The sequence below is a fragment of the Callithrix jacchus genome, chromosome 1 (genome assembly GCF_049354715.1).
Source record: "Callithrix jacchus isolate 240 chromosome 1, calJac240_pri, whole genome shotgun sequence".
Taxonomy (NCBI): domain Eukaryota; kingdom Metazoa; phylum Chordata; class Mammalia; order Primates; family Cebidae; genus Callithrix; species Callithrix jacchus.
The window spans coordinates 92,126,935-92,152,877 of record NC_133502.1 but is presented as its reverse complement, the minus strand read 5'-3'; the positions used below and the strand labels follow the sequence as shown (position 1 = coordinate 92,152,877).

The window sequence follows — 25,943 nt, the reverse complement described above, 5'->3', positions numbered from 1 at the left end:
AAAAAAAATGAAGTGAATTATTTTTCTTGGTGCTCTTACTATTTTGTCAGGAAGACAGATCTTCCAAATTTTAGGAAACTATGAATCTAAGTCCTATATTGCTCTCATTTTCTTTTTCTCTTTGTCTCTCTTCTGTTGTAGCCCTTCCCTCACCGCTAAGCCTTCACCCTGGCTCTACCCTACCCCCACTGCCTTTTGTTCTTTAGAAGACGCTCATTAACATTTGCTAATGTATGCTAATGAGCTATAATTAGCATCTCTAATGTGAACAAAAGCAGTGCTACAAAGGAAGGGTAAAGATGTGTACAGAGTTCAGCCAGCCTTTTATGCTCCTTTATGCCTTAGGAACAATCCTCTTCTTTCAGTTCTTTCACAATTCTTTAGTGTTTTTTGTTTGTTTCATTTTGTTTGCTTATCCATGAACCCTGACAACTATTTTTCTTCATGAGTTGAAATATTGCAAAAATGCTATGGAGGACAGAAAGATTCCTTTTTGTCCTAAATAATCACAGGATATAAGCACAGCTGCTAAGGGATTATAATGTACATTTGTATTTTCATCTGGTTGTTATTTTGGTATTCTATTACTAGAGAAGATTTTAAACACAAAATCTCACACATGATAATGTATTTCATTTCACCACACTTATTTACAGTGGTTGCCCTTTACGGTGGTAATTGCAATGTGAAAGCATACTCTCTGAATATATATTATGACAGCATGGTTAAATAAGAAATGTTTCTCCCTCAAATAATTTAAATGCAAAGAAAATGCAAGACTCACCACTTACTTTTTCATAACCACAGAGGGCTCTAAATGTCTTTGTAAATAGCTATTTATTTATTGAATATGTATAGTTTTTTTTTTTTTTTTTTCAAAAAAGCCAACCCTCCAAACCACATAGAGTAAGAGCTGTTTTTGTTCTTTCTGTAGACTGATGGTGTCATGAAATACCTAATTGCAGTTTCTCACAAATACTCCAGCATGTAATTTGCCATTTGCAGAACCAGGCTTCACATTTCATATTTGCTTTGCCAGCTCAGGAGTGGTAGAATTTGGAAACATACCAGCAACCCACTTCACTCAGACTGTGTTTAATTATAATTTTATGTACAATAAAAGCAGAAGGAAAATGTGCAAAAAAATGGGTGTACATCTTTTCCCCCTCCTTCTTATGTATATAAAAAAGATTTATTTCCATTGTAAAAGGATAGAATGGGGATCTTTATTTAGAGTAGATTTTCTATTTTTGTTCTTTCTGTTTGCCTCAGAGTTAGTGATCCTCTCTTTGTGACCTCAGAGTAAAATGTGTTTCTCCATAGGCTTCATCCTGCTCCATTTGTCAACTACAACATTTTATATTGTGTTTTTAATAGAGCAGACATCAGTACCCTCAATCCTGCTGTTGAGTCATCTGGTTAGCCACCTCAGTCCCTGGGAACCTTTGTCCCCTGGGACAGTATGCCTTCCAGTGATCCCATTGGCACAGTGGGCAAAGATGAGGTGGTGGTCCATTTCTCTGGGGACAATTTCTTAAAAAGTGTCCCATTAGATTACAGTGGTAGCAAGCTTTGCCAGACTGGTGGCTAACCCAAGTTAGCCTCTGTGCCCCTTGGGTCTGCTTGCCTGAAGGCCATGACTAGGGCTGCAACTTTTCTCTGGTCTCTCCTCTTCCTTTCAGCCTATTCCTCCTTGTCTGTATTATAAAACACCGAGGCTGCTAGGTTTAGTAATGATTCTAGGTTCTGTTCTGGCCCCAGGGCCAGCTTCTGGAGCTTCCTCCTAATGTCTGCTGCTGATTGCATAATAAATTTGTCTTTTAGTATTAACTGACCCTCAATGGAGTCTAGTGACAGAGGAGTATACTTTCTTAAGGCCTCCCATAACTGATCAAGGAAGGCTGTTGGGTTTGCTTCCTTTCCCTGAGTTATGGGGATAACATTGCATAGTTCATGGGCTTTTCCCTACTTTGTCTTAATCCCTCAAGTATGCAGGTTAATAGGTGCCTATGACTCCAGTCCCCCTGGTCTGAGTCAGGATTCCAGTGAGGGTCCATGCTAGGGACTGCTGGTCTACCTGTAGGAAATCTATCCTTCTCCTCTGGTGTCTTTTGGTCATGTACTTGACTAAGGTACCATGTGTCCCCAAACTCTTGAGCCACTGCTAGAGCAGCCTCTCTCTCGTTGCTAGTTAGGGTTTGACTAAGCAATAGCATGATATCTTTCCAATCTAATTCAAAGGACTGACCCAGTCCCTGCAGAACAGCTTGTACTTGTCCAGGTCATCCGAAAATTTTCCTAAGTCCTCCTTGATTTGCTTTAAGTCAGAAAGTGAAAAGGGAATATGTACCTTTGTTGGACCAAATTCTCTTCCTACTACCTGTAGGGGGCAGAGTTGGGGCACCCTAGTAGCTTGAGGTACCTGGGCCACCTTGGCCTTTCCTAATTCCTCTTTGGTTATAGGAGCTGAGGAGACCTGGTCAGCTTCAGTGGAGGGAGGAGCTGCAGAGAGTCCTAAATATAGGGGTAGTCCTGAGGAGGGGCCAGTAGGGTATGGGGTACAGGCCCTACGTAGCTGAGGATTATTCCTCAGAGAGAAGAAAACTTGCACATAGGGGATCTCAAACCATTTACCTTTGCTCTTACAGAACAGGTCTAATTGTACAATGGTGTTGTAATTTATACCTCCCTTAGGAGGCCAGGTTTCTCTACTTGGCAGAAGGTATCATGGCCATGCTGTTCAGCAGAGAAAAATGAGGCATTTCTTCAAGGATTGTGTGTTAAATTGGTCCCAGTTATCCAGGATACACTTTAAAGGAGATTTTTGCCTTGGGAAGAGTAGCACACATTTGAAATCAAGCACAGGAATGCCTGCATCCCTGGTTATTCCTCGCAACCACTAGGCCTGGGGGGGTCCCCCAGTTATAGTGCTAGCCCTGAGGAGTCCCCAGTTATAGCACCTTGTAATTTCCTTGGCCCAAGATGTACGATCATCTTCTGGCCCCCCCCCCCCCCACCATGTGCTGTGTCTAATCACGCTTACTAGCATCATGGGCACACACTCACTATCTAAATGTCCTCATTGACCACCATAAGGACTGCCGGGATTCATAGTCCATACCAGCACTTCCCTGAACCAAGCCAGTGAGGCTTGGGTGATGGGTACCAATATTCCCTAGCAAGAGTTCGATTAACATAGGCCTGATTATAAAACTGCCCTAGGAGGATAAACTCCTAGGGAGGGACCTCTAAGTACAACAATCCTAAAGAAGTCTGGATGACCACATTGCCAAGACCAAAACAATGCCCTCAGGACCCTCCTCCCCTACCCCACTCTCCATTACAAGAATATGCCCTAGGGTTGTGGGCCCTGTAATTAACTATTTGAGCCTTGGACCAGGTTTGACTATGGTATTTTAGAGGGAGACGTTCTGCCATACGGAAAGCTGATCCTAAGCAAGACAAATTGTACATCATTAGATTCTGGCACCATTTAGTTGGATTGGGAAATTTGCAGGTGACAAAAAACACAATGTTCTATAGCCCTTCAATGTCCACTGATAAGACTCTAACTCCATTAGTATTTAATCTAGCACTGTGGACTAAGGGAGCTGGCTCTGTGCATTTATACTACAGCAAGTCCTCATAGGCATAAGCCAAAGGGCACTGCAGGCAATTGTCGCTGGGTGGACACAGCCCGGTGCGGGGGCTAGTGCCACCAGAGCCATACCCCTGCGGTGCTGCTGTCTGCCATTGCCACATGCCTGCATTGGGCCCCTCCCTGCAGCTCTGCCTTCTCCCAAAAACAGGCTGTGGTTGGCTGCTCTCTCAATGCACTGGGAGTGGCTGGGCTCCCTTAAGTGTCGCCCAAAAAAAAAAATGCCATGCCCGGAGGTGGCAGGGGCCTGGCCTGCACCCGGAAGCTGGGGAGGGCTTGCCTGGCTTGGCACAATCTTGCGGGAGCTGGGCCGCCATGCCTTCGCTAACAGGCTTGGGTTAGCTAGCTTGCTCTGCTCCTCCTGAGTGGCTACAGAGGGGCGCCCTGGGGTGCTGCAGGATGCGGAGCCCCAGGCCTGGCCTGGCCATGTCCCCTCTTCCTCATTTGTGCCCTCCCACTCCACAGGCAATGTGGCCCAGAGAAACAAAGTACAGCCAGAAAAGGAAGCTGGTATGGAGAAGGCCAGCGCTGTGCTTTTAAATGTGGCTGACCCGTGCTATTTAGAGGTGGGGTGGAGCCTTATCTGAGACTGTGCCTGCCCAGCCCAGCCATGACTGTGTGCAGCCAGCGACCATGGCTACCAGGCCTGGTCATGGCTGCAGCATGCTGTTTAAAAGTGGACCTCATGGCAGGCAGGCCCCCATCCCATGTGCTCAGTTTATGACCACGACTGCGTGGCCTGCGAGCAAACAGCCTAGTGTTCTAATTAGTGGGTCTCCTGGGGGAAGCACACCCCCATGGAGTGCCATGGCAGGCTGCCAGCCCTGGAGGAGGCTTGCTTGGATGCCTGTACCTTTAAGTTTGTCCCTGTGCTATTCAGAAATTGCATGGGGCCTGCAAAGGACTGTGAGCCTCCAACCTAGCCCTACTGGCACCTGCAGTTGCTGCTCCTGTGGCGCTGGCCAGTTCCCAGGTGACTATGGCACTTTGTGTGCCCAGCCGCCACTTCTGCAGACTGGGGTGACCACTCCTGCTGTGCTCAGTCTCATTCAGACCCAGTGATTTAAAAGAAGCAAATAGGATAGATTTAAGCAAGTGAGAGTAGTCCGATAGGCTTACCACTCCTAAGTCTTCTCCTGGCTGGCTCACCAAAGGTGTAACTAGGTTGGGGGACAGGACAGGGTTTAGCTACCTATCCCCCCAATTTGATGTGCCTGAGGTTCTTGGGCTCCTTGGCCCCAGGAATTGGGGAGAGGCCCCTGGCAGCGCTGTGAGCTTACTGGTTAAGTAAAGAGTTTGGCAGAGTGATTTATTAGGCAGAGGTGGGGAGGAGGGAGGGAGAGAGAGATAGAGAGGTCCCAGGCTGTTGTGGGAAGAGATCCCAGAGAGGGAAATCCGCACAGGCAAGGTGCAGTGGAGTTTTAACTTTGAAGTTATTCCTGCCCCATTCATGTTCTTGTCCAATGAGAGGAGTTCTTTCAAACTTCCTCTGGAGTGATTGATCTTTGACTCTGATGATGGATTGGTTGCTTGGTCTGCAATTAAAGCCTCCTTCCCTAGAGCTTTTGGCGGGCTTTCTAAATGAAGCTCACCTGGAATTTTACCTAGCCTGTGCCTGGGAAAGTTAGACAAAGAACTCTTAAGTTCGGGGTTGGGGAGGTGGATGGAGGCATGGAGCTGGAAAGTTCTTGCCTTTGAAACCATGCCTCCTGTGGGCTTGGGAAGAGAAGTTAATATAGTGCCCTCAGTACCACTACAATCCAGCCTGGGGACAGAGAGAGACTATATCTCAAAAAAAAAACAACAAACAAACAAACAAACAAACAAAAACTATTATTCTCTTTGTAATTTTAAAACCACAGAGATTGAAAATAACTATTTGGTATCTCCAAGATATTGTAATGTTGGAAAATATGACCAGCTTTGGGGGCATTTATTATACAAGTCTTCAGTTGGGTGTTTTTGAATGTGTGTACCCTCTGGTTTTCACAAAACTGGTCTTAAGGAAGATAAGATACTAGCACACACAAAAGAAATATCAGCCCAGGTCTGTCTCATTACATCTTTTCCCCAGATACTTTGATGATATTTAAGTGTAATGATCTCATTTCTGTGTTTCTCACTCCTGATAATTTTTTAAATGTCTTATAGCTTACAGGTTTATTAAGATATTTGATTGTTATAAGAACAAAATAATTATTCCCTTCATTCAATGGCTTCTGAAATATTTTGTTTAATTCCAGCATTTGAAGGACTTGGGATTGTTATAAACAAATGGCGTAAATTTCTTTTTGTCCTGACCTAGAAGTAGCAAAAATAAAGGGAGCTGTGTAGTTAACCTGAGTGACATTTAATAGTCTTGGGTATATTTTATTCTAGAGTAAGAAGAATTGCATCCCTTTATTTTTATTTTGTTTTGTAGAGGGTAACTTCAGTTCCCTACTTGACAACCACCAATTGTGCTATCATAAATTCAGAGAATTGGTAACCTGTAAAGAAAATAAGTTTAATTGACTCATAGTTCTGTAGGCTGTACAGAAAGCATGGCTGCTTTATGCTATCCAGCCTCTGCATGGAGGCCTCAGGAAACTTACAATCATGGCAGAAGGCAAGCAGGAAGGAGGCACCTTCTGCATGGCCAGAGCAGGAAAAAAAGAGAGAAGGGGGAGGTGCTACACACTTTTAAACAACAAGATTCATGAGAACTCACTATTCCAAGAACAGCAAGGGGAAAGTCTGTGCCCATGATCCAGTCACCTCCCACCAGGCCCCTCCTGCAACAGTGGGGATTACAATTAGACATGAGATTTTGGCAGGGACACAAATTTGAACTGTATCATGGGCCATTCTCTATATGGTGATGATGCCTGAATATGATTTGGTGACTCAATCTAGCATCCAAGTGGCTCATTGTTGGGCAATTCTTGCTTAGTCTTCTTTAGAGTTAACTTTACTCATTTCTTTGAAATTTGGATTGACTTTCTTCTTGTTTCGTTTTAAGAAAAGCAAAACATCTACATGCTGTTCTTGGCATCGCTTATATACATATACATGCATACTTATGTATAATTTTCTTCATATCAAAATATGCATCTCCATCATTTTTATCATTGCTATAATCAGAAATTAGTAATTTGAGGGTCTACTGAATGGCCTTATACCTAGAGTTTTCAGAGTATAATACTACACAGTATGTATTCAAAAGAATGTTGCCTTTTAAAGAGATTATTTTTTTAAAAATCATAGCTGATTTTTATAGTTTCACTGGTCTGTCTTCCCTCTTCTCTCTTTTTTTCCCCCTGGAGAGGAGAGATTTTATGTTTTTACTAAGGGGCTGATACTTTCCTTATAAAATATGACAAATTTCACTTTGGAAATGCAGCATGTTAAAAAATTATTTTATTCACATTTTCTAGCTTTTCACCTTCAAATTCTTGTTAAAGCAAAATATTAATACTACAGGAAGGTGGTCTGACTTTAGTTAACCTTAGGTTACACATACAGTGTATATATATATATATATATATATATATATATATATATAAAATATTTGTCTTATGTAGCAAGACAAAAATGCAAAATTTTACTTCATGTTTATTCTTTTCCATTATCATTTACTGTAATTCTCACCCCATATTTACTCTTTTATTTCTTTTTCTCTTCCTCCTCCTCTCAATCCTTTTCATTCTCTTCTCCCTACCCCATTTTTTAGTTCCATACTTTTGAATTGCTATTGTGGACTCCAATATAAGCAAGAGATATATTAGTAAGTTGTTCAGTCTTTTAACAAAGTATCAGTCAGAGAAGCACAGCCCAGGGACAAATCAAAAGCAGAAATAAAACTGAGGAATTAATAATGTAATTCATTGTTGTTTGCATAACATTACAGCAGATTCATTTTATAGGCTACATGATCAATTTCTCAATTCTCATTAGATCTTTTTTTATCAGCATATAAGAACATTCCAACTAGCAAAAATAGCTGTATCCTATAACTCACTGCCCATCAGCTCATGAAGCCACTTAATTCAGCTTTTTGCCACATGACTACACTAAATCTATGACTGCTGAGATCATCATTGTCTCTACATTGTCAAATCCAGTGGTCAATTTTCAGTCCTCATTGTACTTTACTCAGCCACTTACCATACATCTCTGATGCACATCTTTTGTCTTCCACAATCTCTGACTTTCCTTCTGCTTAAGAGCTGATTGTTCATTTTTAATCTCTTCCGTTTGTTCCTCTTTTCCCATTCCTCACCATTTTGAGACTCCTTTTTCTGTTTTGTTGACACAAATTTTCTTTGTGTTCTCATATGGTCTTTTGACTTTAAATACTATCTATATGCTGATAATTCCCTGAGTCATATTTCCAGTCCAAACCTTTCTTTTGAACTCCAGGCTCAAATACTCAATTGACTACTTAATGTCATGCTTGGATGTCTAGAAGGCACCTGAAGTCCAATGGGTCTGATTAAACTCCTGATGTTTAAAAGCACCTAACTAAGCTATTCTCCCTATAGTCTTCCATCTTCTTTTCCTGTAATTCCATTCTTTAGGTGCTTAAGCAAAGAACCTGTGGTTATTCTTATTTTTCTATTTCTCCCACATCCCACATCCCACATTACACCCTAGGGATGACATGGGTTCATTTGTGCCTGTCATGCCATTGATTAACAACATCCCTGTCAAGAAAGTATAGTTTGCAGTAATAGACATCCAATTTGTATGAGAAGAGTCAATGTTGACATTCCTCATACACACACAAAAATCCTGTGAAGAAACAAAAAAGAGCTAGATAATACATTGCTGTTATTCCCCAAGTAGACTAGATAAGATATCCATACCTAAACTCAAACCTTATTGTTTTAAAGTCATTCTTATTTTATTTTATTTTTTTGAGAGGGAGTCTCACTCTGTGGCCTGGGCTGGTGTGCAGTGGCACAATCTTGGCTCATTGCAACCTCTGCCTCCCAGGTTCAAATGATTCTCCTGCCTCAGCTTCCCGAGTAGCTGGGGTTACAGGCGTACACCACCATGCCCAGCTAATTTTTGTATTTTCAGTAGAGATAGGATTTCACCATGTTGGCCAAGCTGGTCTCGAACTCCTGACCTCAAGTGATTCACCCACCTTGACCTCCCAAAGTGCTGGGATTACAAGTATGAGCCACTGTGCCGGGCCTATAAAGTCATTCTTTTGCATCAAATAGTAAGACTTATTAAAGGCAGCGGTATTTTCTTTTACTGTCTATAAACTCCTATCCAAGAGCATTTTCTCTGTATTTCTTTGTGAGTGTGCAATAAATGGTAATTCAATAAGTGAATTTTCAGTTTCTCAAATAATAACCTGGAGCTATAAACATTGCTTCAAGAGGTAAATATGGATTAGAGAAAAAGGCAATACCATTAACTCTCCTGGCCACTTGGTCACTGTGTTATCCTAAGGAAGCATAAACTACTTTCAGCATTATAGATTAAAAAAGAAAGCCCAGAACAACATCCACTTGTCTGAACGAGTCCTATGCCTCTGAAATGTGACATTTTGCTGTTGTTTCCTTTTACTGTTTTTAATTACCAAGTCTATCTGCATGAAATGAGGATCTGGGTTGCCTAGGAGTTCATCTGCTCCGATTGCATATTCCTCTTTTAACTACACATACTTCAATGCAGTTTTGCTTGCTGCCTCCAACATTTTGACAGACTTCGCCTCCCCTTCTTTCACTATCCCCCCATCACTCCTCAGGAGAGAAGGTTATTTTTAAAGTGCATGATCAATAGGCATTGGGGAGCAGCCATGGCATGAGGAGATCATATGATTGGGAATAAGGTACTAGGGATTGCTGAGAGAAGTGATGGCAACAGAACTTCTCAAAGATTGTCTGAGAAAGGAAATAGTTTGTAGCTCCTATTCAAGTGTTCTGAGTTATCTCTTTGCATAGGCTTTTGTCTTGGAGGGCATTTTTAATGTGATCCTTTAGCATTGCTTTAAGTTGCAGGAGATGTAGGCCGGTGCTGATAGTTACTTTTCAGGCTGAATAGTGTTCAATTAAAATCAAGCTTGGTCTAACGATCTTGGTAGTGTCTTAAATCTCCTGGTCATAGTGCTGCTCTTTAGTTCTTGATGCTGATGATGCCTTTGCTGAGGGTTTCACTCAAGAAAAGAACAAGTATTATCACAATGACTACAAAGAATGACTGTTCCATGATCAGACAAAGGAATGCTGTTAAGCAAAGAAACCACCTAATGAGAATGTGGAGACAATCATGTGCAGACCAGAATCACTATTGGAAAACCAACTCAAGAGGAGGGAATGGGTCGTTTCTGCAGCATTCTTCATTGCATCACTGAGAAGTCATAGCTCTGTTTTGTTTTCTACTTGCCACCACAGGGAATATCTTCCCTTATGATTTTTAGGTTTTATTCAATGGTTGTTTATAACTATTCTTTCTGTGCCAGAGATGATTCATGTCTCTAGCACTGCTTTTTCTCTCCCTTGGTTATTAGAGAAAACTGAGTCGTTGCTTATCTCCCTAGCTTGGGATACCTTATTCTGCTGTTTTTATTTAATATATGATCCTCCCTAAAGATTTGCTTATATTTTTGTTCATTTAGTAGTTTTCCTATTTTATTTAATTAACTTTATATAATCACATTTTGGTGAAATAATCATTACAAATCAGCCTAATACATTGTACAAATGTTTTAAAAATTTGCTTTGGCTATGCATATTGCCAAGTAGGCTGTGGGTCAGCATTTGCTGTTTGTCATCAGCTGTTTCTTCTTTATATATAACTGATAAGACCCTGCTCCAACACTAATCTTATATCATTAAAATTCTTTCCTAGGGAATCTTTCTTTGACTGAAGAAGCTTAATGGTGACATTAATTGCAAATAAAAGACCACGACCTATTGTGGAATGTGAAATATCTCCTTAGAAGTATCTGCCTTCATTATTGCAAACTCTTAGTGACATAAAGATCTTTGTCCTGTGTAGATTCAGTTGCAGCCAGCAACAGAAGGCATATGTTCACTTTGAACAAAAGAACATTTATTTTCACATTCTGTGGCTGATGTTGAGGGATAACATTTTTGCATATCCTAAAATTTTTTACACAGATGCTGTTTAAAGCAAAAAGTGCTTTTACAATCATTTTCTTTGTGAATGGAATTTACACTCTTGGCATGTGTTGCCTTTTCAATATGCCTGTCAAGTTGTGAATAATAACCTTTGACAGTGAGTGAACAGAAACAAAACCAGAGGTTGTTTCATCTGTTCACAGCAACATTGTTTGTCATCTTTGCTTTTTTGGACAAATGCCATTCCATCTTAAATAAAAATATTATAAAATTCATGTTTCATAAGTAAGTTAATAGACTTTGATTTTTAAGAAATATTCTAATTTTTCCAAGGCAAGAAACCTGTGATGAATGAACACTAAGTTGACAAGAGAAAAAATATGCCAATAAATATATTTTTTATATTATTATAGCATTAAAAATTTTATAAAAGCTTTGTATGTCTTTATAAACTGGAAGCAAAAACATAAACAAGCTCTTTTTTGTTCTCTGCTTATATTACAAAGTTTAGACAGCAGTGTAGAGATATGATTGGACAAAAAGAGTATGGGGTGAGGAATAAACAGAAAAAGTGTTCTTTGCCTTGGAAAGAACTGTAAAATTACCTATCTCCACATTGCCAAGGGAAGTTACACATTGGGAAATTTAGGCTTTATTAATATAACACCTATAAAAATAATTGAAATTGAAAAGATCTGACTTAAAGCATTTTTCTAAAGACTTTTTCATGCTTGGTAAAAGTTGTTGGAATAAATTATTCTCTATTTTTGAGTAGTTAATTTGGTTATTAACCTAATTGGCCTGGGCATGTGGATATAGCTTTATTAACAATTCAATTTCTCATGAAATAAAATAACCCAACAAACCCCAAGTCCAACTATTGCAATACCGAATTTATTTCAGTTGAAGTTATTTTGAATTGAGCTGATAACTTATAATTTTGAATTGGGCTTGTAACTGTTAGGTTTTGCAAATCCCTGAAGATAATGAAATAGAAAAATCTTTGCATGGCATTGTATAAGATTCTGTGGCTGTATAACTTTAATAAATCATACTCTCATTTTGACAAGTTTATGGAAAATTTTTACTAACTGCACAGAAACATTATGATAAAATCAATAAAAGTAAAAACCACTTACTAACAATTATATGGTATTTAAATAATTGCTGTACTCTTTTCTTTCCTCAACAGTACAAATCAAAGTGGAGGAAAAAGAAGACGATACTGAGGAAAGCTCAAGTAAGTGGTGATGGGCCCACTTGGGATATGTTTCCTATGGAATACCAGTAAATTCAAGGGATTTCTCCTCTTATCTTGTGGCCTTGAGCTAGCACATATAAGCAGAAGTGTGTCTCACAGGAGGAATCAAGTCCAGCAAACAGAATCCCCACTCTAGATTCTATTCAATTGGCATTTTAAGGGTCAACACCTTGGTCCCTTGAATGTTTGCTGAAAAATCAACCAGCAAAAGGCATATTAATAGAATAAAAGGCATATAAATTTATAGAACATGTATTCATTAAAGCCTTAGGGTGAAGACCCAAAGATAGAAAAATTTATTTATTTTTATCCTTAGTTCAACCAAGTATGGACAGCAGTGTAGAAATGTGATTGGACAAAAGGAGTATAATCTAATGTTTACATTCTGTGTAGGGAAATGCCACAAGGCTGTCTGCCCAGATTCTTCTTGGCCTCTCTAGGCATGCATTTTTTTCTCCTGGGTATGGGGCAGGACCCTCTTTGGAATGAGGGTCTTATGATTTACACTCACGGTAGGCCGGATGATTTCATTATGACCAGTTTTTACACAGACAGAGCAGAGAGAATGTTAGAGTAATATTTTATGCATTTGAGAAGAATGTTCATTCTGCTGCTATTGGGTTGAATGCTCTGTATATGTCTGCTAAGTCCATTTGATCTATAATGTTGTTCATGTCTGCTATTTCCTTATTGATTTTCTGTTTAGCTATCCATTATGGTATGTAGAGTATTGAAGTTTCCTCCTATCATTATATTGCTGTATATTTTCTCTTTTTAGTTTGGCTAATGTTTACAAATTTAGATGTTCTGATATTGAATGCATATATACTTATGATTGTGATATCTTCCTGGTAAATTGACCCTTTTATTACTATGTAATGTCCTTATTTGTTGCTTATGACAGTTTATACTATAAGTATATTTGTCTGATATAAGTAAAGGCACTCCTGTTATTTTTTAGCTACCATTTGCATCACATTATCATTTTCCATCCCTTCACTTTCAGCCTATGAATGCCCTTAAATCTAAAGTGAGTCTTTTGTAGTTAGAATATAGTTGAACCTTGTTTTTTAAACTTTGTTTTTTAATCCATTTAGCCACTTTATACCTTTTGATTGGGAAGTTTAATCCACTTAAATTTAAAGTTATTATTGCTAGAGCAAGACTTACTTTTGCCATTTTGTTCATTGTTTTTTGTCTTAAAGCTCTTTTGTCCCTTTTTTATATTGTGCTATTCTCTTTTATGTTTTATTGATTTTTATTATAGTGATATACTTTGATTCATTTTTCTTTTTCTTTATGTATCTTTTATATAAATTTTATTATTGTTACCATGGAACTTATGTTCAACATTTCATAATTATAAAAGTCCTATATTAAGCAGAAAAACAATTTAAACTCAATTGCATACTACAACTATACTTTTACTTTCCCTGACACGTAATGTTATTGATGTCTTGATTTTCGTATTTTTATATTATGCATTCATTAACATATTTTTATAATTACTTTGAATACTTTTGTTATTTTACTTTCATAATAAAATTTAAAGTTATCTATATACTGTCATTAAAGTATTATAGTATCCTGTATTTGTCTATATATTTATCTTTACCAGAGAGTTTTATATTTTCATGTAATTTTGTCTTGCTGTTTAGTGTCCTCTCGTTTCAACTTAAAGAACAACCTTTAGCATTATTTGTAAGAAAAGTTTAGGGGTGATTAACTTAGGTTTTGTTTGTTTGAGAGTCTTTATTTCTCCCTCATTTTTAAAGGACAGATTTGCTGAGTATAGTATTCTTGGTTGATAGGTTTTTTTTCTTTTCAGCACTTTGAAAATATCATCCTACTTTGTTCTGGCCTGCAGAGTTTCTGCTAAGAAATCACCTATAGTTTTATGAAGGTTTCCTTTACACAGGTTCCTTTCCTGTTTCTTTCAAAATTCTGTCTTGTCTTCGACTTCTGGCAATTTAAGTATAATATGATTTTGTGTAGATTTATTTGGATTCATGTAATTTAGGGTCTATGGGCTTCCTGAATCTGGACGTCCATTTCCTTCCCCAGATTTTGGCTATCAATTTCTTTCAATAGTCTTGCTGGCCTTTTCTTTCTTTTATTCTCCTTCAGAACTCTCATAGGAGAGTTGTGTGTGTGTGTATATACACACACACACACACACACACACACACACACACATATATATATATATATATATATACTCTCATAGTATATGTATGGTCTGCTTGTTGATCCCTCATAAAACTTTCTGCAGTCTTTCTTCTTATTTTTTTTTTTTTTTGAGATGGAGTTTCACTCTTGTTACCCAGGCTGGAGTTCAATGGCGTGATCTCGGCTCACTGCAACCTCCGCCTCCTGGGTTCAGGCAATTCTCCTGCCTCAGCCTCCTGAGTAGCTGGGATTACAGGCACACGCCACCATGCCCAGCTAATTTTTTGTATCTTTAGTAGAGACGGGGTTTCACCATTTGACCAGGATGGTCTTGATATCTTGACCTCATGATCCACCTGCCTTGGCCTCCCAAAGTGCTGGGATTACAGGCTTGAGCCATCACGCCCGGACTAGTCTTTCTGATTTGTTTATACTTTTACTCTTCTAACTGTATAATTTCAAATACCCTATTTTTCAGTTTGGTAATCTTTCTTCTGCTTGATCTAGTCTGCTGTTGGGCCTCTGTAGTGAATTTTACTTATTGTATTCTTCAGTTATTGTGTTCAGGTATTGTCTCATACTCTTCAATATTTATCTTTGGTTATTTTTATGATTTTATTTCTATGTTGAAATTCTCACTTTGTTGATGCATTTTTTTCTGACTTTCTTGAGCATCTTTATGAGTTATTTTTAAAAGTCTGTTAAGTCAATTCATATATCTCCATCATATTAGGGCTAGTTTCAGAGCTTTATCTTTTTCTCTTGTTTGGGGCATGTTTTCCTGTTTCTATTTTTTTTTATTGTGTGTGTGTTTATGTGTGTGTGTACCTGTATATTAGAAAGAACAGATTCTTTTCCCAGTCTTCAGGAGAAGAACAAGATTTATAAAGGAGAAGACTTTCACCAGTGAGGCAGGCCAGAGATTCTTGGGCCTCTCAAACATTTCCTATGTATGCATCCTCTCTGGACTTGTGTGTATAAGTTCTCAATAAGAGGGATTTTCAGTTGACCTTTTTCTTTTTAAGAATTCATTATCTTTTTTCCCTCTAGTGTCCTTCTGTCGTAACATATGTCTTTTGGGGAAGCAGCATGTCCTGAATTCTTTTTTTCTTTGTTTGTTTCCAATGGCCCCCAGGCATCAACAGTATGCTGGGTCCTGTCCATGCTCTGAGATTGGCCATTCCCTTAGGCAGCCTCCTGAAAAGTCTGCACATTGAATATATATTTCAGTCTTTTTTGTCCCATTTCAGGGGTAAGTCAAGGGCTGGCATTCTTGCCAGTTGCGTCACACTGAACTGGAGTAAGGGGCTTTGATGAATGAGTACAAACTAGTTCAAAACTTCATCTTTGTTCTCCATGACTCTGGGCCATCTAGAGTATGCTGGGTCCCATTAGTGCTCTACGAGATAAGTGGGACATTAACCACTTATTCAGTCATCCTTTCCAGAAGTTGGAGTGTTGGATGCCCTATCCAACTCTTGTTCTTCCCAGACAGAGGTGTAGATTTGGTGTTTATCATCTGGTCACTCTAAGTTGTGGGAGGGGCTATTGTGAGTCCTGCCATACTATTAAAATGGCTATCTTTGCTCTCATTAGTTCCCAACTAGAGGTCTTTTCTGGTCAGTACTCAGATTCTGGCAAGACAGAATTCAGTCCCTTGGGAAGCCCCAGAAAAATCAGAATATTGGACACATGTTTCAATTGTTTTCTCCCTTCCCCAGGGAGAAACTGGGAGAGGGTGGTTTTTGCCCAATTCTATGGTGCTGTGTTAGTGGGGTGGAATTATGGTGTGAGGGTGTGTCAGATTTTTCTACCAGCTACCTAGCTGATTTTGTGTTCATCTAGGGTGCAGGCACCCTCCAACTAGTTTTTGAATTTCTTACAAAGGGAATTTATCTCCACATTATTGTTTAACTTTTATATCCATGGAGGGATGAAGGGACCAGGGCTTCCTATTCTGTCATCTTGCTGATGTCATCCCAGTAGTTTAGTTTTAATACAAAAATACTAAAATTCAGAGTACCAAGTAGCTTTTTGGGTTTGTGAGTTATTAGTGGGTGAAATAGTTTCTTACCTCCTGTTAAGTTTTTGTCCTTTCTTTAATCAGTGACTAATGTGGCTAATAAATACTGGGTAAATATTCAGAATGCCATCATGGGGTTCAGATAACATACATTTGCCATGATATTTAACAGACAGAAACTCATTCTTGATTTGGATGACAGAATATATATTTAGTTTTCCAAGCCCAGTTAGAAAAGTTACTACAGGCTGGCATGGTGTCTCACACCTGTAATCCCAGCACTTTGGGATGCTGAGGCTGGTGAATCACTTGAGGCCAGGAGTTCAAGACCAGCCTGGCCAACATGGTGAAACCCTGTCTCTACTAAAAATACAAAAAATTAGCTGGGTGTGGTGGTGCATGCCTGTAATCCTACCTACTCAGGAGGCTGAGACAGGAGAATCGTTTGAACCCTGGAGGGTGAGGTTGCAGTGAGCCGAGATGTGCTATTGCACTCCAGGCTGGGGTGACAAAGCAAAACTCTGTCTCAAAAAAGAAAAAGTTATTCTGTTTCTCTTTCTGCCACCTGACATTTAGTAATATAGATAATTTTTAGATCTTAAACCTCAAATATCAATAAAAAAGTTTTAACAAGTGGTAATTAAAGATAATTTTGAAAATACAAAATGATTACTCACAGGTATGTGAAAAGAACATATTTAACTAATAAAGCAATTTTGAGATACTATTATCAGTTTAAAGGAAAGTCCAAAGAATAGATACATTAATAGATAATAAATATTGAAATGATTATACAAATGAAGGCAAAGTTGTTTTTTGAAAGGGGGCTTGTCTCTCCATTGGAAAGAGTTTATTTGGATGTCTACAGATAAGAAGTGTTTTGTATTGCTATATGGCTATGTATAATTTTCAGTGTTGTTGTGTAGTTTCCATAAAATCAGAATCAGATAACACAGAAAGGTGTGCTATAGATAATTCGTAGTTTTCCATTGAAGTATAATTTTTTTTCTATGGCAGCCTCTTTTTAAGAGGATAATGATAACTATAATATTTATTTTTTTACAATAGTTTATGCAAAATGTTAGAAGAAATTAGGAGCAATAGAAATGAAGCTGAAGTAGTAATGTTATGTTACAACCTTTGTGAAGCAAAGTTTATCCTTTATCTTAATTATCTCTCTATTATTTGCCTGGAAGCATCCTAAAAAGTTACAAAAATATGAGGAATTCATTGTTAGTTGCTAATTAAACAAAATAATGCTGTCATATTCTCAATTTGACATTAAATTTATATTTATGTTATTTGTTTCTACTCATAAGAAATAAATGACCAAGCAAGTGTGCATACTACTTTTTTTTAAGGGAAAGAAAACAAATATTTAGAAAAAAGGAGAAAAATATTTAGAATCAAGAATGAATAAAATTTAAATTGGGAGGAAACTTCAGGGCTGAATGAATTTCTCCAAAATTATTCTAGATGGTAGCATCTTTTTAACATTTCTCTTCTTAGTTCTAAGATAGAAGTAGTAGTAAATATGAAGTGGTTAATCACTCAACAATTATGTAATTGTTATCCATGGAGGGATATGTAAGGGAATGGTAATCTCTAAACTTGGACTTATTTGAAAAGTCTTAGAGGTCATGGTATGATATTAATCACCAAACTAGTTACTCAAGTAAATGAAGACTAGAACTTCTTCAAAAACATATTAAAATTTGGGAATTCACATTCACATATCTGAGTCAATGAATCACAATGGAAATGGAAATCTAGATACATTTATTTAAATGATGGACCATGAAATATGTATGCCATGATGCACCTTATCATGATGAATTGCTAGATTGTGCTGTCCGATGTGTAATAGTAGTTATTAAAAACTAAGAATAAACTTGCTAGTGGGAGGAAGTGTTTTCTGACATTACTCATTGAATCAACCAACCTCTCTGTTTAGGTGAAGAGGAAGATAAACTACCTAGAAGAGAGAGCTTGAGACCAAAGCGGAAACGGACCAGAGATGTTATCAATGAGGATGACCCAGAACCTGAACCAGAGGATGAAGAAACAAGGAAGGCAAGAGAAAAAGAGAGGAGGAGGAGGCTAAAGAGAGGAGCGTAAGTTACTTCTGATATTCATTCAAAAGCTCCAGTGCTGAAGATCATTCCTTTTAGACACTCTTTGACCTTAAAATTGGTAATTAAAACTATTTTAGAAAGAAAGCCTTAATCTGATGATACTTTTTATTCTGCTTAAGTAAATGTATTTTAATAGTTAAAATAGAATTTTAAAATGAATATATATTAAAAATGGACCATGAGAAATTCCCTTATGAAGGATCTAAATTATCATAGGTCATTGACATATTACAGTTAATTTAAAGATTTTAAAATTATCCCACTAATTATATGTATTGTTATCTAGGTTAAGTAGAAACTTCTAAATAGTGAGCACACATCATTTTATCTTTCAGAGCAGGGTTTGGCAAATTATGGCTAAATCCAGCCCAAGAGCTAAGAATGGTTTTTATGGCTTTAAAGGGCTATTAACAAAAAGCAAAGATGAATATGGGACAGAGCTGTATATAGCACTCAAAGCCTAAAATATTAACTATTTTGCCCTTTACAGAAAGAAAGTGTGGTAGCCCCTGTTACAGAGGATTTGGGTTGTCATTTTCTTTTTAGTTCAACATCTTTCAGTTCCACCAGGAAAACATTTTACTGAATGCTGACTTTGTGCAGAATAATATATTTAATGCTATTTGGGAAACATCCAAGAAAAGACTTTTCTTGTCTTTAGTTTTTTTGAAATTTGCAGATAGCAGGCAGGTAGGAAAAGTGTGTGTGTAAAACACCTCTAATAAGAGAAAACCTAGACCCCTTGGAAAGAATGAAAGAGAAGAGTCAATCTGTTCCACAACTTACAGGTAACAGGGCCATGTGAATCACCATCAGGTGGTGGAATCTCCTCCAAGCACTCCTAGGACTTTAGAACATGAGGAACTTTCTAAGGTGTCCTTCCAAGATGACACTTCTGTACTCAATAACTCTAACTATTGTGTTATTCCTTATAAATGATTGTTATTAAAAGCAACTGTATGAAAAATTTGTCAAGGAGAGAAGCTTAGTATTAACAGACAACAGCTTCTTTAGATAAGAATAACCCCATCTACCTCATGTCTTAGTTTTTCTCTTTCTCTTCCCCAGCTTTCCCTTTCCCTCTTTTGCATACCAAGACAAAATTTTATTTAAAATTTTGACTCTAGTATTTTTTATTTGTATCTGCTTTTAAAGAATCTTCATGCTTTATTTCTTTCAAAAATAAAACGCAACACAATGTTAAGTCCCATGTATTGCTGTGATTGTTAATTCCGTTAATTATATGGTAACAGTTCTTATTTAGCAAAGCTCATGCTTTCTGATGGTGGTATTTCATTGAGAAAACATTACCAATTGTATGCATGATATAGGTTGTGTTCCAAAATTTGCTTTTCCTACTTATGCCTCAAAAAAAATCCTTTTAAAAAGATGAATTGGGCAGGAATGCGTTTGCTCTCTTCACCTGCTGATGGCCCTCATGGCAACTGCTCAACCGGTAGGAAATAGGGCCATGTGAAGCAACTGGATCCTGTGCCTATGACTGTGTCTCTCCCTAGCTGGCCTTATGTTCATTCTGATCTTGAGAATCAAGATTCCTTATGTCCCTCTCTTCCACATCACCAAACTGTCTCCATATGTTTTACAAATTGTATTTCTGCTGCTACAATTTGTGCATCTATTATAAATAGTATAAGGAATTAGTTGTGATTATTGATAGCTCTGTTCTCTATTTTAGAGTCTATTTTCTATAGTTCATTTTGAAGATAAACATCTTTTTTTAAAAAAAATGTTAGATAATATTTTTGAGAAAGATTTGTAGGCAAATCAGGGCACATTTATTTAGGTTAATTAATTCAGGGTCTTTTTTATTTAAATATTCAAGTAATGCCTCAGGGAATTTCCCTTGCATTGACACAACATTTGAAACCAACTAAAACCAAGGTTGTAATGCTAACTATCGTTGGAGGCACTTAAAAAAACACTGCCTTGTTAGACATTTTGGAGTATTTCCAGTAATATTACAGGCTTTTCCTGACCCAGTTTTAAGAGAGTAAGTAATATATTCATAGCAGTGAGAAATTCAGCATATTATGCCTTCTTCCTAACAACTGTTGTTTAAATATATCAGACTTAAGATAGAAAGCCATTCTTGCACAGATTAGCTTGAAAATTTAGATGAAGCATGCCTATGGCTTTTAATATGATTAGCCCTTTCTTTGAGTGATTCTAGAAAAGCAGGTTTCCCATAATGCTGGTTAGAAAAGTATTTTAATTACTTTCATATTTGAGGGTAACTTATGTCTCAACAGCTGTACCCTGTAACACAGCATGATCCTCCTGGTGAAATAAACAATTAACAACAGAGACTTAAGAGATATACCAGTATGGGATCATTTAGTATAGGAATAAATATCTTTCCATACCGTAATAATCTCAGAGGTCATTGTTATATTTTAGTATACTTTGAGCACTGGGTTTATGATGATAACTCTGAGCTATCCAGAAAAGTTTTGTTTATTCAATAAGTACTTATTCACATGTGTTTATTCAATAAGTATTTATCTTCCTTTACTTTTGTGCAACCTAACTTGCTAATATCTTTTGGATACGTGGATATGAACATGTAATTGCCTGCAATCTTGCATTTTCTTTTTTTTTTTTTAAATATAGGAGAATTGTCTCACGAAATTGGACTGGGCAAATACTTTTTTTTTTTTAATTTTTTATTGCATTTTTGGTTTTGGGGTACATGTGCAGAACATGCAAGACAGTTGCATAGGTACACACATGGCAGTGTGTTTTGCTTCCTTTCTCCCCTTCACCCACATTTGGCATTTCTCCCCAGGCTATCCCTCCCCAGCTCCCCCCGCGCTGGCCCTCCACTTTTCCCCCCAATAGACCCCAGTGTTTAGTACTCCCCTTTCCGTGTCCATGTGTTCTCGTTTTTCATCACCCGCCTATGAATGAGAATATGCGGTGTTTCATTTTCTGTTCTTGTGTCAGTTTGCTGAGAATGATGTTCTCCAGATTCATCCATGTCCCTACAAATGACACAAACTCATCATTTCTGATTGCTGCATAATATTCCCTGGTGTATATGTGCAACATTTTCCCAATCCAGTCTATCATCAATGGGCATTTGGGTTGATTCCAGGTCTTTGCTATTGTAAACAGTGCTGCAATGAACATTCGTATGCATGTGTCCTTATAGTAGAACGATTTATAGTCCTTTGGATATATACCCAGTAATGGGATTGCTGGGTCAAATGGAATTTCTATTTCTAAGGCCTTGAGGAATCGCCACACTGTCTTCCACAATGGTTGAACTAATTTACACTCCCACCAACAGTGTAAAAGTGTTCCTTTTTCTCCACATCCTCTCCAGCATCTGTTGTCTCCAGATTTTTTAATGATTGCCATTCTAACTGGCGTGAGATGGTATCTCAATGTGGTTTTGATTTGCATCTCTCTGATGACCAGTGATGATGAGCATTTTTCCATACGATTGTTGGCCTCATATATGTCTTCTTTCATAAAGTGTCTGTTCATATCCTTTGCCCGTTTTTGAATGGGCTTGTTTTATTCCTGTAAATCTGTTTGAGTTCTTTGTAAATTCTGGATATCAGCCCTTTGTCAGATGGGTAAACTTCAAACCATTCTGTTGGTTGCCGATTCACTCTACTGACTGTTTCTTTTGCCGTGCAGAAGCTGTGAAGTTTCGTTAGGTCCCATTTGTCTATTTTGGCTTTTGTTGCCAATGCTTTTGGTGTTTTGTTCATGAAGTCCTTGCTTACTCCTATGTCCTGGATGGTTTTGCCTAGATTTCCTTCTAGGGTTTTTATGGTGCCAGGTCTTATATTTAAGTCTTTAATCCATCTGGAGTTAATTTTAGTGTAAGGTGTCAGGAAGGGGTCCAGTTTCTGCTTTCTGCACATGGCTAGCCAGTTTTCCAAACACCATTTGTTAAACAGGGAATCCCTTCCCCATTGCTTGTTTTTGTCAGGTTTATCAAAGATTGTATGGTTGTAGATATGTTGTGTTGCCTCCGATGCCTCTGTTTTGTTCCATTGGTCTATATCTCTGTTTTGGTACCAGTACCATGCTGTTTTGATTACTGTAGCCTTGTAGTATAGTTTGAAATCTGGTAGTGTGATGCCCCCCGCTGTGTTCTTTTTGCTTAGAATTGACTTGGCTATGCGGGCTCTCTTTTGGTTCCATATGAAGTTCATGGTGATTTTTTTCCAGTTCTGTGGAGAAAGTCAATGGTAGCTTGATGGGGATAGCATTGATTCTATAAATTACTTTGGGCAGTATAGCCATTTTCATGATATTAATTCTTCCTAACCATGAACGTGGAATGTTTCTCCATCTGTTTGTTTCCTCTCTTATTTCGTTGAGCAGTGGTTTGTAGTTTTCCTTGAAGAGGTCCCTTACGTTCCTTGTGAGTTGTATTCCTAGGTATTTTATTCTTTTTGTAGCAATTGTGAATGGCAGTTCGTTCTTGATTTGGCTTTCTTTAAGTCTGTTATTGGTGTAGACGAATGCTTGTGATTTTTGCACATTGATTTTATATCCTGAGACTTTGCTGAAGTTGCTTATCAGTTTCAGGAGTTTTTGGGCTGAGGCGATGGGGTCTTCTAGGTATACTATCATGTCGTCTGCAAATAGAGACAATCTGGCTTCCTCCTTTCCTATTTGAATACGCTTTATTTCTTTTTCTTGCCTGATTGCTCTGGCTAGAACTTCCAGTACTATATTGAATAGGAGTGGTGAGAGAGGGCATCCTTGTCTAGTGCCTGATTTCAAAGGGAATGCTTCCAGTTTTTGCCCATTCAGTATGATATTGGCTGTTGGTTTGTCATAAATAGCTTTTATTACTTTGAGATACGTTCCATCGATACCGAGTTTATTGAGGGTTTTTAGCATAAAGGGCTGTTGAATTTTGTTGAATGCCTTCTCTGCGTCAATTGAGATAATCATGTTGTTTTTGTTTTTGGTTCTGTTTATGTGGTGAATTACGTTGATAGACTTGCGTATGTTGAACCAGCCTTGCATCCCCGGGATGAATCCTACTTGATCATGATGGATAAGCTTTTTGATGTGCTGTTGCAATCGGCTTGCCAATATTTTATTGAAGATTTTTGCATCTATGTTCATCATGGATATTGGCCTGAAGTTTTCTTTTCTTGTTGGGTCTCTGCCGGGTTTTGGTATCAGGATGATATTGGTCTCATAAAATGATTTGGGAAGGATTCCCTGTTTTTGGATTATTTGGAATAGTTTCAGAAGGAATGGTACCAGCTCCTCTTTGTGTGTCTGGTAGAATTCGGCTGTGAACCCATCTGGACCTGGGCTTTTTTTGTGTGGTAGGCTCTTAATTGCTGCCTCTACTTCTGACCTTGTTATTGGTCTATTCATAGTTTCAGCTTCCTCCTGGTTTAGGCTTGGGAGGACACAGGAGTCCAGGAATTTATCTATTTCTTCCAGGTTTACTAGTTTATGTGCATAGAGTTGTTTGTAATATTCTCTGATGATGGTTTGAATTTCTGTGGAATCTGTGGTGATTTCCCCTTTATCAGTTTTTATTGCATCTATTTGGTTGTTCTCTCTTTTCTTTTTAATCAGTCTGGCTAGTGGTCTGTCTATTTTGTTGATCTTTTCAAAAAACCAGCTCTTGGATTTATTGATTTTTTGAAGGGTTTTTCGTGTCTCTATCTCCTTCAGTTCTGCTCTGATCTTAGTTATTTCTTGTCTTCTGCTGGGTTTTGAGTTATTTTGATCTTGCTCCTCTAGCTCTTTCAATTTTGATGATAAGATGTCAATTTTGGATCTCTCCATTCTCCTCATATGGGCACTTATTGCTATATATTTTCCTCTGGAGACTGCTTTAATGTGTCCCAGAGATTCTGGCATGTTGTGTCTTCGTTCTCATTGGTTTCGAAGAACTTCTTTATTTCTGCCTTCATTTCATTGTTTACCCAGTCAACATTCAAGAGCCAGTTGTTCAGTTTCCATGAAGCTGTGTGGTTCTGGGTTGGTTTCTGAATTCTGAGTTCTAACTTGATTGCACTATGATCTGAGAGACTGTTTGTTATTATTTCAGTTGTTTTGCATTTGTTGAGGAGTGCTTTACTTCCAATTATGTGGTCAATTTTAGAGTAGGTGTCATGTGGTGCTGAGAAGAATGTATATTCTGTGGATTTGGGGTGGAGAGTTATGTAGATGTCTATCAGGTTTGCTTGCTCCAGGTCTGAGTTCAAGCCCTGGATATCCTTGTTGATTTTCTGTCTGGTTGATCTGTCTAATATTGACAGTGGAGTGTTAAAGTCTCCCACTATTATTGTGTGGGAGTCTAAGTCTCTTTGTAAGTCATTAAGAGCTTGCCTTATGTATCTGGGTGCTCCTGTATTGGGTCCATATATGTTTAGGATCATTAGCTCTTCTTGTTGTATCGATCCTTTTACCATTATGTAATGGCCTTTTTTGTCTCTTTTGATTTTTGTTGCTTTAAAGTCTATTTTATCAGAGATGAGAATTGCAACTCCTTCTTTTTTTTGCTGTCCATTTGCTTGGTAAATCTTCCTCCATCCCTTTATTTTGAGTCTTTGTGTATCCTTGCATGTGAGATGGGTTTCCTGGATACAGCACACTGATGGGTTTTGGATTTTTATCCAATTTGCCAGTCTGTGTCTTTTGATTGGTGCATTTAGTCCATTTACATTTAGGGTTAATATTGTTATATGTGAATTTGATACTGCCATTTTGATGCTAGCTGGCTGTTTTGCCCGTTAGTTGATGCTGATTCTTCATTATGTTGATGCTCTTTAGCATTTAGGGTGATTTTGGAATGGCTGGTACTGGTTGTTCCTTTCTATGTGTAGTGCCTCTTTCAGGAGCTCTTGTAATGCAGGCCTGGTGGTGACAAAATCTCTGAGTACTTTCTTGTTCACAAAGGATTTTATTTTTCCTTCACTTCTGAAGCTCAGTTTGGCTGGATATGAAATTCTGGGTTGAAAGTTCTTTTCTTTAAGGATGTTGAATATTGGCCCCCACTCTCTTCTGGCTTGTAGTGTTTCTGCCGAGAGATCTGCTGTGAGTCTGATGGGCTTCCCTTCGTGGGTGACCCGACCTTTCTCTTTGGTTGCCCTTAGTATTTTCTTTTTTATTTCAACCTTGTTGAATATGACGATTATGTGTCTTGCGGTTGCTCTTCTTCCGGAATGTCTTTGTGGTGTTCCCTGTATTTCCTGCATTTGAGTGTTGGCCTGTCTTGCTAGCTGGGGGAAATTTTCCTGGATAATGTCCTATAGAGTATTTTCCAGCTTGGATTCATTCTCTTCGTCACATTCTGGTACACCTATCAAACGTAGGTTAGGTCTCTTCACATATTCCCACATTTCTTGGAGACTTTGTTCATTCCTTTTTGCGCTTTTTTCTCTGATCTTGGTTTCTCATTTTATTTCATTGAGTTGATCTTCGACTTCTGATATTCTTTCTTCTGCTTGGTCAATTCAGCTGTTGAAACTTGTGCATGTTTCGCGAAGTTCTCGTATTGTGTTTTTCAGCTCCTTTAATTCATTCATATTCCTCTCTAAGTTATCCATTCTTGTTATCATTTCCTCGAATCCTTTTTCAAGGTTCTTAGTTTCTTTGCATT

General features: G+C 38.0%; 1 protein-coding gene across 1 annotated transcript in view; it reads left to right on the top strand.

The window, feature by feature from the left end:
- Positions 1–18,182: 18,182 nt before the first annotated feature.
- Positions 18,183–25,943, top strand: part of TMC1 (transmembrane channel like 1) — a 135,876-nt gene continuing 128,115 nt past the window's right edge. The window contains exon 1 of the mRNA XM_035302443.3: positions 18,183–18,304. The gene's annotated coding sequence lies outside the window, so the exon portion shown is untranslated. The remainder of the gene's footprint in view (positions 18,305–25,943) is intronic.